This window comes from Rattus norvegicus, chromosome 8 (assembly GCF_036323735.1).
Source record: "Rattus norvegicus strain BN/NHsdMcwi chromosome 8, GRCr8, whole genome shotgun sequence".
NCBI classification, from domain to species: Eukaryota; Metazoa; Chordata; class Mammalia; order Rodentia; family Muridae; genus Rattus; species Rattus norvegicus.
Window position 1 is genome coordinate 85,007,378 of NC_086026.1, and position 18,331 is coordinate 85,025,708.

An 18,331-nucleotide genomic window follows, 5' to 3' on the forward strand; every position below is an offset into this window, starting at 1 on the left:
ATGGTGGCTCACAACCATCTATATTGGGATCTGATGCCCTCTCTGGTGTGTCTGAGGACAGTTACAGTGTACTCGTGTACTTAAAATAAATGTGTGTGTGTGTGTGTGTGTGTGTGTGTGTGTGGTTATCAATAAGAGCCCCAAAATACAAGTGCTACCAAGTGCTGATGAACAGGCAAACAGCCCTGATGCCCACACAGGAAGGAGACTGTTACTTGAGTGAGGAAAGAAATGAAGTCATGCAGAAGAGGTAGCATGTAAAGAACTGCAAACTTGTATTGCGTAGGTGTGGACCATGAAACCTGAATGGGGAGGGAAAGGGAAGGAAATGGACTGCATGTGACAAGAAAGCATCTGGAAGGAAGAGAGGAGAGCAGCCAGAGTGGGCAGCTGTGGTGATTTGAATAAGAATGATAATGACCCTTGTAGGTTCATATATCTGAGTGGTTGGTCACTAGGAACTGCCACTATTAGAAAGGATTAGGAGATGTGGCCTTCCTGTGTCCCTGGAGGTGGGTTTTGAGGTCTCAAAGACCCAAGTCGGACCCAGAGGCTCTCTCTCTCTCTCTCTCTCTCTCTCTCTCTCTCCCCTCCTGCTGCTTGTTGATCCTGACGTAGATCTCTCAGCTCCTCCAGCAGCATGTCTGCCTGTGCACTCCCAAGCTTCCTCCCATTCTGATAACGGACTAAACCTCTGAACCTGTAAGCCAGCCCCATTTAAATGCACTCCTTTATAAGAGTTGCCATGATGACAAGAGTTGGTCATGATGACTCTAAGCAGGGAACAGGGGAAAGACATGAATTACAGGAAAGAATAAAAATTCAAGTATAAAAATACCAAGAAACCCATTACTTTATATTCTAACCAAAAAAAGTTTTATTTTATCACATCTTGTGTGTGTGTGTGTGTGTGTGTGTGTGTGTGTGAGAGAGAGAGAGAGAGAGAGAGAGAGAGAGAGAGAGAGAATAAGCACACACGGGCTAGGATGACTGTGTGACAATTAGAGGACAACTTACAGCAGTCAGTTCTCTTCTCCCACCATCCTTGGGTATTGGGCATTGAATTCGAATTGTCAGGCTTGGCAGTGTCTGTACTCTTGCTACACCAAAAATCAAATAGAATCAACAAATTATGTGTATATATACATATATATAATTCCAATATATTTGATATACTTTTTAAGAAAGGATATCCTCAACGAACCTTGAAAATGTTAAGGTAACTAAGAGTCAGTCCCAGTGACCATGTGCTCTGCGACTCCATTATGAGATGTACACTGAGCCCATCTGAAGAGCAACTCCGGGTCCTGAATTAGAAGACAGCGATAACTGCTAACCCGGCTAATCGAGTTCAAACTCGTTTCCCTTTCCAAGGCTACGTTGATGCCAAATTTGGCGGGGCACATCTGTAATCCCAGAACTTGGGAGGTAGAAGCCAGAAGTTGAGTTCAAAGTCATTCTCCTGTGTACAGACCAAGAATACATGAAATCCTGGGGGGGGGGGGGGACAATAAAAACTAGATAGCCTGAATTCTCAATTTCACCACTGCCAGAACCCGGGCAGGCTATTTAATCAGCGAATTTCTCTACTTTCACAGATGGAAATACTTCCCGATGCACCGGACCTCTTAGGGAAAAGTGAAACTCATAGCAAGTTTCTACTATCAAAGGTGCCCTAAAGTCAAGGGACTGTGACTGAAACAGCTATTGATTGCCCTGATGAACCTAACAAACATGACTTAATGGCACCCAGGCCTGGAGGACCCCAGTGTGCCCAGCTGAAACATTGCCCTGCAGAACAACGACCTCTTGGACTCGCCATAGAAAAAATCATTGGAGCCTGCGACGCAGGGAGACCTGCTAGTTCAAGGCCATTCTGGCTACCTATGAAACAGAAAAGACAAAGCTGAATAGCACATTACTGTACGCTATAGGCACATTTGGTGACGATCAGACAGAAGCAACCCTCATGCCTACCTTGCTCTCCCCATCAAAAGCTGACTCCCAAGGGCAGGGTTTTTTGGTTTTTTTTTTTTTTAAAAAAACATTAACCACCTCCTGGCCGTGGCAAAATGGACCTTCCCTCCCATCCTCCCCTCCTTCACCCCTTCCCATGGGTCAGACAGAGGGACGGACAGACAGCAGGATTCTAAGGGAGCTGGGAGGATTCTATCTGTGGCACTATGGGCAGCCAATACTGCCAGTTGCCTCCATCAGGAAGTCTTTATCTGAAAAGGGACAGAGATGAGAATCGGCAGCTGGTGCCCCTCCCCCAGCCTGCTTACGATTCTGCCCGAGACCAGGTTGAAGGGCTCCTAAGAGAGCCATCCTTGAATGAGAAATGTCCCCTTTCAGAAAGACTAGTCTAGGTGGTCTGCTGCCAAGGGTCCTTGGCTAACCGTTTAGTCTGGGCTCGGCTCATGAGACCGGGAGATGGTGCACAGGGATAGCGCAAGGCTCTTGGAAACAAACGTACTGCACTGTCTTAACTAGGTCACGGACATATTGTGCAACCCTAACAGGTACAGTCATCCGCTAAGAGCTGGGGAAACCTTGGAGCAGCTGACCCAAAAGCAACGAAAATGCTCTAACCTGAGCTGCACCCACATTTGAAAATGCAATTAAAGATAATAAACCAGCCAGAGCAGGCTTACATTTTCCCAGAACTTCTAACTGCTTCTGGGACTGCAACTCGGAGCTTGCTCTTCTGCTGAGTCACACGTCAATACCCTCTGGGACACCAGCAAATTATAGACAATTGAGAACTGTGAATCCTGTAAGACGTCCCTCCAACAAGCAAACCCCAGTGATGCCAATAAAGCATCCCTGATGGAGAAGGAACGGAGCAAGTCTCCTTCATGCCTTCATCCAGCTCGAAAACACAAGGGTTCCTGTGGAGAAGCTATGTAAACAGGGCCCTGCGTCAAGAAGCTTATTCTCTGATAGAAGGGTAGAGAGTCTTAAGTATGTGATGTCAGTGGTTGTGAGCTAGAAAGGAAAATCAAGCAGGATGGCACAAGAAGGACGTGACACGAGCTGCTGTACACACACTCTCAGGCACAGCCGCAATAGGAGCACACTTTTTTTTTTTAAATTAAAATATAGTTACAACCTTTCCCCTCTCCCTTTCCTCCCTCCCACCCTCTCATCCACCGCTTTGAAATTTATGGCCTCTTCTTTTGTTCTTAATACATACATTATTATTATATATAATATTTATATATGTGTTACATAATTGTATTTATATATTTGTGTGTTTTATTTATATTGTGTATATAACATGTATTAATATATATTATAATCATATATACTAATGTCATATTATATATTTATAACATATTACATACTATATACATTATATAATAAAACACATAAATATATATAATACATCCTACAGAGACTGTTTAGTATTATTCTATATGTATGATTACAGGGCTGATCACTTAATATTGGATAGCCAGTTACGGGTCTCATCCCTCTAGAGGACTAAATTCCTCCTCTCTCAGAAGTCTTTAGGTGCCTGTAGTTCTTTGTCTAGGGATGGGGCCCCATGAGATTTCCAAGTTAGTATTCATATTAGCATTCTCCTAGGTTGGGTCTTATTTAGGTAAGCCAGATTGGTGTTAGACCATGAGTCTTCGTCATTTTTAGGAGACACGATCTCACAACAGACTTCTTATTTCTCTGGCTCTTAGGATCTTCCCACCCTCTCTTTCATAGCCTCTCTTTCTTTTTTTTTTTTTTTTTTTTTTTTTTTTTGGTTCTTTTTTTCGGAGCTGGGGACCGAACCCAGGGCCTTGCGCTATAGCCTCTCTTTCTTGAGCCTTAGGTTCAGGAGTTGATTTGCATCTACAGCCATTGTGGCTGGGCAGCACATAACCAGTTATTCCCTGCATGTTGACCTGTAGTGTTCTTCTGTAATGGCCTCTCTCTTCTGCAGAGAGAAGCTTCTTTGATGAGTGATGAGAGCTACATGTGTCTGTTGGTGTAAGGATAAGTAGTTAGAATGCAGTTAGGGAGAATACCGGACTCAAAAGGTGGGGATTGAAGGTTCTCCTCCAAGATCCATGACCTCACTAGCCCCAGGTAGCCTTTTAGTACCAGGTACCATTTCTCTCTGTCAATGGGCCTTACGCCCAAATAGATGGCTGATGGTTATCACCAAGATATGAGTGCCACGTTGCACCTCTAGGGATATCTTAACAGGCTGGTCATTGATGAGGTTCATAGGCGTCACAAGTGTGTAGGATTATTGGCAGCTCCCCTCCCTTGGCAGGTTACATAACATCTTGTGGTACTGTGAAAGCTAGCTCTCAGGCAGGACACTTTCAAGTCAGATCCAACTTGGATCCTCCAAGTCCTGAGTCCGAAGTGCATGATGTCTCCAGTAATAGAACTCACCTTTGACCTCTGGGAGGCCACCAAAGGCAAGAGCAAAACAATGTTTGTTTTGGGAGTCTCTTGGACACACCTAACCAACAACTTGAAAGGGAGTTTCTCATGCCTGGTACTAAAGTTTTTATTAGTTTATGAATCTTGTGGGTGTATTGCCAGTCTGAGAGGCTTAACTTCACTTAAAATACATATATTTGTGTGTGCATGTTTGTGCTATACATAAAATTTTAGGTAAATAAGTGGTATGATTCTTTATGATTTTTTTTTTCAAACATTCCTAGCGTTATTCTTTCCCCTTCCCTCACACCTCTGTATTGGCCTCCCCTCCCCCACCATTTCACCCATCTCCCCTCTTATCACATGCACCCTACTGTTTCCCTCTCTCTAGCATCCCTTCCTCGACCCCCATTGCTCCCCTTTAGTTCTCTGGCTTCTGCAGGAACTCCAGGCTGTATACTCACAGCTGAGGATTTAGAAGCAGGAGCCACGAATGAGAGAGAATATGCGGCACCTGTCTTTCTCTGTCTGGGTTTCCTCACTGGAGAAAATCACTTCCAGTTCCCTTCATGTACCTGCAAAGTTCATATTTCTTTACAGCCAGATAGTATACATTGTGTATGTATTCCATTTGCATTATCCATCAGTTGAAGGACATTTAGATTATTTCCACATACACTGTCACCGTCTTCACACACACCAGAAGAGGGCATCGGATCCCATTGCAGATGGTTGTGAGCCACCATGTGGTTGCTGGGATTTGAACTCAGGACCTCTGAAAGAGCAGTCAGTGCTCTTAACCACTGAGCCATCTCTACAGTCCTTGAGTTTTTTATATATTCTGGATATCAATCCTTTGTCAGATCTAAAACTGGCATTCTTCCTTGTTTTTTGATCTTTCACTTCAATATGTTGTTTCCTTCATTATGCAGAAACTTCTAAGTTCTACAAGGTCCCATTTGCCAACTGTTGGACTTATTTCCTGGGCAAATGGAGTTCTATTCAGAAAGCCCTTTCCCACATCAATATCTTGTAGGGTACTGCCTGTGTTTTCTTCTAACAGTTTTAGGTTTTACATTGAGATCTTTGATTCATCCGGAGTTAATTTCTATGCAGGGTGAGAGATATACGGGTCTAATTTCATTCTACTGCATGTGGACTTCCAGTTTTCCCAGCAGCATTTGTTAAGATTCTGTCTTTTCTCCAGGGTATGGGTTTTTTTTTTTTTTTTGTATCTTTGTGAAATATCGGATGGCTATATTTATGTATGTGCACTCACTGGGGTCATCTACTTTGCTCCATTGGTCTACATCTTCATTTTTGTGCCAGTGCCACACTGTTTGTATTACTATGGCTCTATGATATATCTTGAAAACTGTAACAGCAATCCCTCCAGCATTTTTCATTTTACTCGGGATTGCTTTGGCTTATCCAGAGTCTTTCATGGTTCCAAATGAATTTTAGGATAGTTTTTTTCCCTATTTCTGTGAGGAATGAGATGGGGATTTGGATTGGGTTTTCAGAGTCTGTAAATATCTTTTGGTTGTATGGTCATTTTCACAATATTAATTCTTCCAGTCCATAAGCGTGATGTATTTTCATTCCCACTTTCTGGTGTCTTTCTTAATCTCTTTCTTCAGAGCTTTAAAGTGTTCATAGTAGAGGTCTTCCTCACACCTCAGTTCAGTTTGTTTCTAGATGTTTTATTTTCTTTAAGACTATTGTGAATGAGAGTGTGTCCACGGTCTTTTTCTCGGTGCACTTGCTGGCATATAGAAAAGCTACTGATGTTTCCAAGTTGATTCTCTATGTATCCTGACGCTTGCTCAAATTTTTTTCTAGAAGTTTCCTGGTAGAATCTTCCTGATCTCCTTTCTTTATTATCATCTGTGTGATGATAGGTTAGTTTTATGCCTACTTGACTAAGAAGTCATCTAAGAAAAGGGAACCTCAGCTGAGAAAATACCTCCATGAGATCCGGCTCTGGGAAAACTGGTGGAGCATTTTCTTAATTTGTGATTGATGGGAGAGGGCCCAGCCCACTGTGGGTGGTAGTGGTCCTGGGTTCTATAAGAACCCAGGCACAGTAGTCTGTAAGGAGCAAACCAGTAAGCAACACTCCTCTATGGCCTGTACACCAGGTTCCTGCCAGGTCTAACAGTGGTGAGTAGGGTGGCTCTGAGCATGGGGTTCTTTGGTCACATGGTAAAGAGTGATCAGCTGGATCCTATGATAGACTTATTTTTAGCTTTGGGAGTACTCACCACACTGACTTCCAGAGTGGCTGCACCAGTTCGCAATGGGGGTTGCCTATCCTCCTCGACCTCTCCATCCTCCCCATTCTCCCCATCCTCCCCAATCCCCCCATCTTCCTCAGTCCTCCCCATCTTCCCCAGTCCTCCCCATCTTCCCCAGTCCTCTTTGTCCTCCCCAGACCTCCCATCCTCCCTGTCCTCCCCAGACCTCCCCATCCTCCCTGTCCTCCCCATCTTCCTCAGTCCTCCCCATCTTCCCCAGTCCTCTTTGTCCTCCCCATCCTCCCCAGACCTCCCATCCTCCCCGTCCTCCCCAGGATTTATTCATTGTCAGTTGTTTTACTGATCTTAGCCACTCTGACCAGAGTATGATGAAATTTCAAAGCTGCTTTGACATGTATTGTTCTAAGTGCTAAGGATAATGAACACTTCTTACAGATTTTGTAGCCATTTTTGTTTCTTCTTTTGGGAACTTTCTGTTCAGCTCCATAGTCTCTTGGAATGGGCAGCTTGTTTTCTTGACTCTGGGTTATGAGATTTTGGGTTTTGGGGGGTTTTTTTGTTTGTTTTTTTCCTTCTGTGGACTTTGATTCAGGAGAGGTAAGCTAAATAAACCCTTTCCTCCCCACGTTGCTCTGGGTTATGGTGTCTCATCACAGCAGTAGCCACCCTAACGAAGACAGAACCTGGGACGAGGTTCATGGGCTATTGCCCTGACAGACCTGAAAGTTGCGGGAGGGTGAGGGGAGACCTTGGAACTTCTGGCTGGAGGGTGAGGGGAGACCTTAGAACTTCCGGCTGGGAGGGTGAGGGGAGACCTTGGAACTTCTGGCTGGAGGGTGAGGGGAGACCTTGGAACTTCCGGCTGGGAAGGCCTTTGAGTGCTCAACTTGGTGAGCTGGTGTGAGAACTTGGAAGGTAAAAGGGTAGAGTTAAAAGCAGGATAGATGGAGGCGGCCTGGATTGTGAAATTCCTGAGGGAAGCAAAGACTCTTATAAGGGCCACTGTGTATTTTGAATTAAGAATCTACGTTGGTCAGCTGGGCCTGACAACTATGGTTAACAAGAAAGCAGGACCACTGACATAACCTTTGCTTTATTTGAGACAATTGAGGCTGATCAGCTGGAGCTCAGATGATACTGGTGCCTAGAAGAGACCAGCCCCACGGAGAGACGTCTCCGTGGTTAGGAGTACTCACAATCCTTCCAGAGGGGCTGGCTGGCTTCATTTCCCAGTCCCAGATCAGGTGGCTCAAAAAAAACCTTCTGGAACTCATTTCAGGGGTTGTGATTCCCTCTGACCTTCACCAGTACCAGTGGTGCACATAAGCCCACACGGGTCCACACACCACACCCACCCACCCACCCACCCCACCCCTACACACACACACACACACACACACACACACACACAGAGGCCAGCATCAATGATGTGAAATCTGGGAAGATTTCCTCCGGGTCAGCACACACAGAAAGCTATGCTTCGGAGGCAGCCAAGTGCTGGCAGGCAAGCCTGGTAGCGTGAAAGTCTCCCAGGCGATACAGGTTTGGAAGGCATGAAGGGGTCATGGAGAACAGCTGAAGCCCCTGAAGAGAGCCCAGGAGAGGCTACTGATGAAAGTGTAGCCCACCTGCAGGAGAACACTCCTCAAATTTTGGAGACACATAGCGTGGGATGACCAGCAAGAGCAGCAGCATCTTGGCACAAAGCCAGCCTGAGCCTCGGAGACAAGGTGTGCTATGGACAGAAGGTGGTGCTGGAGACGAAACCCAGACCTTTGGAAGAGATCAGAACACCATAAGTGAGTGCCAGACATTGGGCGATTAAGTTAGTTACTCTGTCGCTGCCTCCTGAATGCCGGGATTAGAGGCGTGCAGTACCACACCCAGCCGTTTGATTTTTTTAAAGGAGTTAATTAAACTTACTCACCTCCCTCATGTGGCTACTTTTAGAGTGTTTCAAGGTTTTGTTTTGTTTTTAATGGTTTTTATTAATTTTTATTTATATGAGTACACTGTCACTGTCTTCAGACACACCAGAAGGGGGCACCAGATCCCATTACAGATGGTTGTGAGCCACCATATCGTTGCTGGGATTTGAACTCAGGTCCTCTGAAAGAGCAGCCAGTGCTCTTAACTGCTGAGCCATCTCTCCAGCCCCAAGGTTTTGTTTTCAATTAGCTCTAGGAATTTTTTCTTGATCTCTTTGACCCATACATCATTATGAGTTAATGATTCTGAGTACCTACCAGAGATTTGTTTTCTGTTGGTCTTAAACTTTATTACATTGTGTTCAGGTAGTATACACTGAGGGAATTTAATTTTTTTCTGAATTTATTAAGGTTTGTGCCCCAGGATGTGGCCTATTTAAAGCAGCTCCCATGGGCTGCTGGGTAGAATGTCTATTACTTGGTGTTTGGGTAAAATATTCTGTAGAGATGTACTAAGTCTATTTGCTGTGTGACGGCTTTTGATTCTTATGTTTCTGTTTTTGTTCAGGTGGCCTGTCAGTTGGGACAGTGGAGTGCTGACATTGTCATCTACTACTGAGTGGGTGTGAATCTGTATCTTTTTTTTTTCTTTTTTTTCGGAGCTGGGGACCGAACCCAGGGCCTTGTGCTTGCTAGGCAAGCACTCTACCACTGAGCTAAATCTCCAACCCCGTGAATCTGTATCTTTAATCCCAGCAGTGCACTTTCTGTGAAGTCAGATGCCTCAGAGTTTGGTGCATTTATGTTTAGGACTGTAATTTTTTTTAACTGTTCTGAAGTGTTGTCCTTTATCTCTTCTGATGAGCTTTAGGGTGAAGTCCATGTTGTCAGATACCAGGATAGCAGTGCCTTCTCACCTTCTTGTTCATTTGATTGGAGAACTGTTTTCTGTTCTTTCACTTTAAGATGATCCCCGATTTTTAAAGCATCCTAAATGTGAGTTTATTGCAGACAGCAGAAAAAGGAAATTCTTTCTTTTTTTTTTTTTTTTTTTTTTTTTTTTTTTTTTTTTTGGTTCTTTTTTTCGGAGCTGGGGACTGAACCCAGGGCCTTGCGCTTCCTAGGCAAGCGCTCTACCACTGAGCTAAATCCCCAGCCCCGGAAATTCTTTTTCTTAAGTTTGAGATTTATTAATTAATTTACTTCTCTGGGGGACAAGGTCTCCTGGAACTCACTTAGACCAGGATGGCCTCTAACTCACAGAGATCCACCTACCAGGGCTTCCCAAGTGCCAGGTCTAAAGGCACATGGCGTCATGCCCGGTTTATCTTTCTCTTATGTGTATGGGTGTTCTGCTTGCATGCATGTCTGCAGCCCACATGTGTGCAGTGCCCATGGATGTCAGAAACAGCTGTCAGATGCCCTGTAACCGGAGTTATAGTTATCAGCCATGGTGTGGGTCCTCTGGAAGAACAGTCAGTGCTCTTAGCCACTTGGCCATCTTTCCAACCCCAGATTTTGTTTCTTGATCTATTCAGCCAGCCTGTGCCTTTCGATTACAGTGTTAAGTTACATTTGAAGGTTGTACACTGAGTGCATTTTATTGTCTTTTTGCTGTTTGTGATCTTAGTCAGACTCTGTTTCAATGTTTGCAGCTTTGTTTTTTAACTACAGCACCTTGGTTATACTTATTCCTCTCTTCAGGCTGGAGAATTGTTTCCAATATTCTGTTAGAGTTGGTACCCTGGATATGAATTCTTTTCAGCTTGTGTGTATCACTGTTTTCCCTCTCCTTCAACGATGGCAGACAGTTTTGGTGGGCAGAGCGGTCCACGCTAGCAGCTATAGCCTCTTATAATGTGCAGTGCATTGTTCCAAGATCTTCTGGCTTTCCACGTTTTCATTAAGAAACCAGTTGTGGGCTGGTGAGATGGCTCAGGGGTTAAGGGCACTGGTTGCTCTTCCAGAGGCCCTGAGTTCAATTCCCAGCAACCACATGGTGACTTACAACCACCTGTAATGAGATCTGGTGCCCTCTTCTGGCCTGGAGGCATACATGCAGGCAGAACACTGTATACATAATAAATAAATCTTTTTAAAAAAATGTTTCCAGGTAGTGGTGGTGCACACCTTTAATCCCAGCACTCAGGAGGCAGAGGTGCATCTCAATAAGTGTAAGGACAGCCTGGTCTCTAGAGCAAGGCTCAGGACAGCCATCTCTACACAGAGAAACCCTGACTCAAAAACCAACCAACCAAACAAGAGATGTCATTCTTTTATATGCGACTTACATTTTCTTCTCTAGCCATTTCTAATACTCTGTCGTCTACATAGTGTTTTAGCTATGACATGCCCTGGGGAGCTCTTCTGGTCTCCTGTAGTTGATGTTCTATGCATTCATTGCATCTATCTGTATGTCCTCCCTTAGTTTGAGGACGTCTTTTATGATCCTGTTGAAAATCTGGTTTATGACAATGACCTAGAACTTTCCTACTTCATCCATGCATATAATTTGCAGATTTAGTCTTTTATTGCATTCTGTAGTTCTGCATAACCCCGCCCCCTTCCACACCCCGCCATGTGTGTGTTTCATATTCTTTGCTCCTGTGGTCTGATTCTTCTGCTTGACCTTCAAATCCTAACATTCTGTCTTCTATTTGATCCGTTCTACTTGCAAGGGCTGCCCCTGACTTTTCTACTTAGGCTATTTTAATCCCGTCTTCACTCCAACCTGTGTGCTCACCAGTATTTCTCTTTATTGGATTCTGTTTTCGAATTCCAGATCATCAATTTCATTCAGAATTATGTTTGTGTTTTCTTGGGCATCTTTCCAAGATGTTTACTCTCTCATTACATTTTCTTTAAGTGTATTGAGCTGTTGTATTGTTTGCCCTCCTTGAATTCTCTGAAGCTTATGTGTATTCTTTTAAATTCTGTGCCCTTGTGTTCAACTAGGTAATTCTACAGGACTGGTGAACGGGGGAGGGGCACATACTGTGTTCATCTTTTATATTGTTTGGTTTTTTTTTTCCAATGAAGCCTGGGCATGTGGACATCTTTTGTTTGTTCTGTGTCAGATACAGTGTCACCAGACTGGGCTGCAGTGTGAGGTGTGTTGGCTCCTGTTGGTCCTGGAAGTTGGTTGTGACACAGGTTGAAGTCATGTGGTAGGAGGTGGGGCCAGGCTGGGCGGGCAGGCAGGATGTGTGTTATGGCCAAATCCTGGCAGTTTGGTATGACATGGGTGGAGCTGAGTAGACTCCCACTCCCTAGATGTGGGCCCAGGCTAGATCTGGGGATTGGAGAGCGTACACACAGGGCAGAACCAGACAGATATATCAGGCTTGGCCATAGCTCAAGATGTGCAGCTTGGACTGGGTCCGGAGGTCGGATAAGCCGGGGAGGTATGAAGTCAGGTGGTGGGAGGGGAGCCTGTGCTGGCAGGTACAATGTGCCTCCCGGTCAAAACCTGAGTGTTGAGGACTGACCAGATGAGCTCAGAGCACTGGATATGTATGGGCCCCAGACTACATCTGGGGTTTGGGGATGGTAATTTACAACTGCCTATCATGCCAGGAACTCCAGAGGACCTAATGCCTCTTCTGCCTCCTCAGAAGCCTCTCTCTCTCTCTCTCTCTCTCTCATAAATTTATAGGTAATATTTTATTAATAATCTTTAATTTTTTTTAATAAAAGGGCTCAATCTGCTTAGGCATGGTAGTTCATACCCATAATCCTCAGCAGAAGCAGGGGAACTGCTGAGTGTTAGACCAGCCTGGAAACAGAGTAAGATCACATCTTAAAAAACAAACAAAGCGGGGTTGGGGATTTAGCTCAGGGTAGAGCGCTTGCCTAGGAGGCGCAAGGCCCTGGGTTTGGTCCCCAGCTCCGCAAAAAAAAAAAAAAAAAAAAAAAAAGAAAGAAAGAAAGAAAAGAAAGAATGGCCATTGTAGGCTCATATATAAAAAAAACAAACAAAGCAAACAAGTGGTTAGAACGAAGCTGTCAGAGATCACGGCAGCAGCAGGGAACCTATCAGGATATTGTCCAAATCCCTAAGGGCAGGCTGCATCTCACAGAGACCAAAGCTAGGGAGGTGGTGAGAGACTGATTCTTGCTATTACCACAGGACCTACAGATGGATAGGGCATGGATTTCTAGAAAAGGTATAAAATTTACCCAAGGCTAGAGAAGACTTCGGTTCCAGACCCCAGGGCTTTCGGCTTCCTGATGAATATTTTGTTTGGGATTTAGGGACAGAGACTGCTCTTGGCAAACCTGGAAAGTGGATATGAATCAGGCTGGCCTTGCGGGCAGAAGGCTTCCCACATGGAACTGTTTGTAGCAAGAGTCTGGCTCAGTGAGAAAAGACAGAAAGCGAGCCCAGAGCTACAGCAGAAAGCCCTGGCCGTCAAGATACGACGTTCTAACGTGGAAAGATTACTTACTGAAGACAGTCGGAGTGTTTCTATCTGCTCTGGAAAGAATGAACAAACAGTCCTGGCAGGACAGATTTCTAAAATACGTGTGTGCGCACAGAGAGAGATAGAGAGAGAGAGAGAGAGAGAGAGAGAGAGAGAGAGAGAGAGGGGCAGAGGCAGGCAGGCAGATGACAGAGACCATCAGACTATTGAAACAATGAACTCTCCAAAGCTGGAATATCCAGGGCTGTCTCATACCTGGATACCTGAGGGGTGGGGTGGTGGAGAGGGACGTTGTCTCCTAGAAACAGAGTTACAGCTTGTCCACCATTTAAAAGAGACTGGAGCCCATGCAATGATAATGAATGGGACCAGGCCTCACGTGAGACCTGTTCTACACCCCTGACCCCTTACTTTTTTTTGTTGTTGTTGTTCTTTTTTTCGGAGCTGGGGACTGAACCCAGGGCCTTGTGCTTCCTAGGCAAGCGCTCTACCACTGAGCTAAATCCCCAACCCCCCCCCCCCTTACTTACACCAGAGCTTCATGTTAGGACTTAGAAAATAGACTCGGGAGGGGGCTGGGTGGTCATAGGACCTTTGATTTGTTTGTCTCCCAAATCTGCCCTTTTCCGGTTTTTAGTATCAATTTGTCCCTTCAGCAGGCCTTTTGAAGGCAGATGGCTGAGCCTGGCCTATTTGAGGATTGTCAGGGTCTAAGCTGGACCTAACTCCAGTAACAAATGGACAATAATTCAAATAGGACAAATATTATAAAAAAAAAAAACTTACTAAAGGGGACTGGAGAGCACACACTGCTCTTGCAGAAAACCTGGATTCAGTTTCCAGTACCCACACTGAGACGCTAATAGCAGTCAGTGACTCCAGCTTTGGGGGATCCAATATTCCTGACCTCCGTGAGCACTGCACAATACACACGCACACACACACCCACTCACACATAATCAAAGATAAATCTGACTCTGGAATAGTGGCTTAGTAAAGATTTAAAGCCCTGACAGCTCTTCCAGAGGACCTAGGTTTGAATCCCAGCATCCGATTGGTGGCTAGCAACTGTCATTAATTCTAGTTCCAAGTCATCTGACACCCTCTCCTGATCTCTGGACGCTAGGCATAGGCGTGATAGACAAATGTACATGCAAAACTCACACACGTGAAAATCAGGCATATTCTAAGTACCAAGCACCATGCTAAATGCCTGTATTCAGTGTTCTCGTTTAAGTCTTTTTTTAAAAAAAGATTTATTGATTATATATAAGTACACTGTAGCTGTCTTCAGACACACCAGAAGAGGGCATCAGATCCCATTACAGATGGCTGTGAGCCACCATGTGGTTGCTGGGAATTGAACTCAGGACCTCTGGAAGAGCAATCCGTGCTGTTAACCACTGAGCCATCTCTCCAGCCCCTCCCTCATTTAAGTTTTATGGTAACCTGTAAGTTGTATATTAATGGCCCTGTCTATGAATAAGAAGCCTATGCAAGGGCAAAGCTGGTAAGCCACGGCTGAAGCGTGAGATTTAGTCGGGACTCGACTCTGAGGCCTGCATGCTTAAGTCAGTACTGCCCAGGGCACTATCTCAGTTGCAGCTGGAGCTAGTGAGAGGTTCAAGTAAGGCAGCTATGGGAGGAGTCTAAGTGTACAGACATCAGTCTGCGGTTTAAGGTAGACATGAAAAAGAGGCTTGGGGTGAAGTTTAAAGAGGGCAGCATGAGCAGAATCCCATCACCTGGCCTGCAGCAGCACGCGAGCGGCGAGGCCCTCCAGGTGCTGACATGGACACACGGACATGTCTGCTTGGTGAGCTTAATGACACCTGTATGCAGCACCATAGCAGACAAGGTGGCTGATGAAATCCCACCTCTTTCCCCAGGAACTCTATGACTACCAGCTACACCCCAAAAGCCACTCCTGGCCTACTTAAGGAGAGCTCCTCAGGCCTGTGAGCAAGGAGTTCCGCATGTTCAAACTTGACAGGCGAACCTCCGGATTTTATCAGTCAGCAAGTGCTGGTGCACAGAACAAAGACACTTCCCAGTGCGTTTAAGGGGTTAGAGTCTAGCCCGACCCAGACGCCTTAGAACTTGTGAGCACCTCTGTTGAGGGCTTCAGTGACATCACATAAAGCAATGAAGTCTTCCTCTTGGAGTAGCATAGACCAAGGTTGACCCCAAATATAGATTCTCTACCTCTCTCCCTATATCTCCCACCATGTAGTTTGTGGCCGGTCTGAAGTCTGTCTGTCCCAAACAAATGGCTTTGTTCCGTATTTATTGAATAGCACAGAAAACATAGTATGGGAAAAATAACAAAATAAAAAATACTGTTTGCAGAAATCATCAAATGAGGAGTGGGGGCTGGAGAGAGGGCTCGGAGGTTAAGAGTACTCAATGTGGGGTTGGGGATTTAGCTCAGTGGTAGAGCGCTTGCCTAGGAAGGGCAAGGCCCTGGGTTCAGTCCCCAGCTCTGAAAAAAAGAACCAAAAAAAAAAAAAAAAAAAAAAAAAAAAAAGAGTACTCAATGTTCTTCCAAAAAAGCTGAGTTCAATTCCCAGCACCACTCATGTTGGCTCCCAAAGACCTGTAACTCCACTATAATGGGTCCGATCACATCCTCTTTAAGACATCGAGTACATGTGGTATACATGCAACACATACAGGCAAAACAGACATGTAAAATTATTTTAATAAATACTTAAGTTTTATGAGAAGTTACCCCAAAAAGCACTCAAAACCACAAAGACATTATCAACCTACACCCATGTTACTTCCAGGAATTATGGTAGATGCCCATTTGAAATTTGCTCTCAGGGGCTGGAGAGACTACAGGTGAGAGCTCTGGCTGCTATTCCAGAGGGCCTAGGTCCAACCCCAGGCATTCACATGAAGCACAACTGCCTGAGACCTCAGTCCCAGGGACTCAATGTCTGGCCTCAGTGGGCTCCAAGTGTTCACATGGTACATTGGCATACATGCAGCCAAAACACTCATACACGAATGTACGTATTTTTAAAAACTAAAAAAATATATATATTTGTGTGTATGTCACATGTGTGCAACGGCCACAAAAGCCAGGAGACGGTGTTGGCTTCCTGGAGCTGGAGTTACAGGTGGCTGTGAGCTGCCGATGTGGGTGCTGGAAGCAGGGTCTCCTGAATGCAGCAAGTGCTCTCAGCTGCTGAGCCCTCTCTCCAGCCCCAAAATTACTCTCGCTGGTGTGGTGGCCACATCTTTAACCCCACCACTCAGGAGGCAGAGAGACGGGTGGATCCCTTGAGTTTGAGGCCAACCCGTGAGTTCCAGGACATCCAGGAATATAGAGAAAGACCCTGCCTCAAAACAAACCAAAAAAGTTGCTTTTAACTTATTGGCTGTTGTTAGCAAATACACGTACACACACACACACGCGCGCACGTGCGCACGCACACCCACACACACACACACACCTGTACAACCATTCTAGGTCAGGGTCATGGGCCTGAGTCCTTAAATACTGAGTAAAGGATTTAAGGTTAAAGGTATGCACTTGACTTAGGTTTAAAAGCTGACTGGATGAGAAATGCAAGGCATAATAAGATTGGTTATATTGTTCTCCTAAAGGCAGGTTAGACTGAAACAGACTGAGCACACAGTAGGATAGCACACTGAGTACATAGCTTTAGATGATCTCAAGGCCTATGGTTACTTAGCTGGGATGTCCAGTGTCTTTAAAGGGGAGTATCACTGGAAAGCTGCTCCCTGAGATGGGTGCTTGTGCTCTCCCAGTGCACTGCGCAATCACAACTGAACACTGGACACACTGTCCCTGTCACCCAGGTGGACTGGATTGGCTTTTGCATCTCCATGTTCAAAAGGAACTTTGAACTAGGTGTGGTGGTGCACATGTCTAATCTTGGGACTTAGAAAGCAGGAGGTTCTTGCAGGCTATAGCAACATGAAGAACGTGGGTCCAAGATTGACAAGCAAGTGACCGGGAGAGTCCATAGCGATGAGATCACCCAGAACTCAGACCTCCCTATTCCAAGTTTAATGGGCTCTACTCGGACCTAGGTGAACACATGAACCACAGACACGAGGTGAAGTGGCTGAAACGAATTACTGTTCTTGACACGTCTGTGTAGGGTGAGCGCCTAGGCTGGTTTTTTGGCTTTAATAATGAGAACTGAAAGGGTGAAAAATGAAGACAGGAACAGTTCTGGAATCCACCCTGTTCCGTATTAGTGTTAAAAGTTCTTGGGGCTGGGGATTTAGCTCAGTGGTAGAGCGCTGACCTAGGAAGCGCAAGGCCCTGGGTTCGGTCCCCAGCTCCAAAAAAAAAAAGAACCAAAAAAAAAAAAAAAAAAAAGTTCTTTAGAATAGAGTAACCATCTAAGGGGCAGGCTTTTAACTTGGAAACAACAGTTAAGTTGCTACAGTTTTTATTCTTGCTTTTAAAACACCATTTGACTCCTGATTCTCTGATTCCTTAGACAATGGGGCACAGTGCAAATTACATGTCACACATTGCCTAATGATAGCAAGTGTTCTGAGAATCCACGTCTCTGGCTGCTTTCATCACCATGGACTTACAGAACTAGATGGGACAGGCCAGTCACGCCAAGAAATAGGGAAATAAGCTCTGAGACGCTGCCAACACAGAGCTGTTACATTCCTAAAAGCACAGGGTAGTAAACCCACTCACCCACCGTTTGGAGCTGTGCTGTACTCTGTCATTTGTGAGTGCTTTGCATGTTATGGCTGTGCACTACTTGCCTGCCTGATGACTGAAGAGGCCATTAGACCCTTAAAACTGGAGTTAAAAGATTGTTGTCTCATGAAGAGTGGGTGCTGGGAAGCAAATCCACGCCCCCAGAACGGAAACCAATGTTCTTAACCCACTGAGCCATCTTTCCAGGCCTCAAAACTTCAATTTAAAACCAAAACACTGTGTGTGTGTGTGGGGGGGGGTGTGTATGTGTGTGGTGTGTGTATGTGTGTGGTGTATGTGTGTGTGTGTGTGTGTGTGTGTGTGTGTGTGTGTGTGTTACCTCTGAAGGCCCGCATTGGGCATCAGATACCCTAGAACTGTAGTTAGATTGCTGTGAGCTGCTCCACGTGGGCTAGGAAATGAACCTGTATCCTCCAGTTAGCAACTAGCACTCCTAGCTGTCCTCTAGCTGACAGCTTCTATCTTTTGTATTCCATGCGCATTACCAGTCTGGAAGCTGGTATGGTGGCGCCTACCTGCTGACTACACATTTGAGGCCATGGGGCTGTTTAGTGACTGATACCCTGACTCGATGCATTAAAAGGTGGGGGCTGGGGAGAAGGCTCA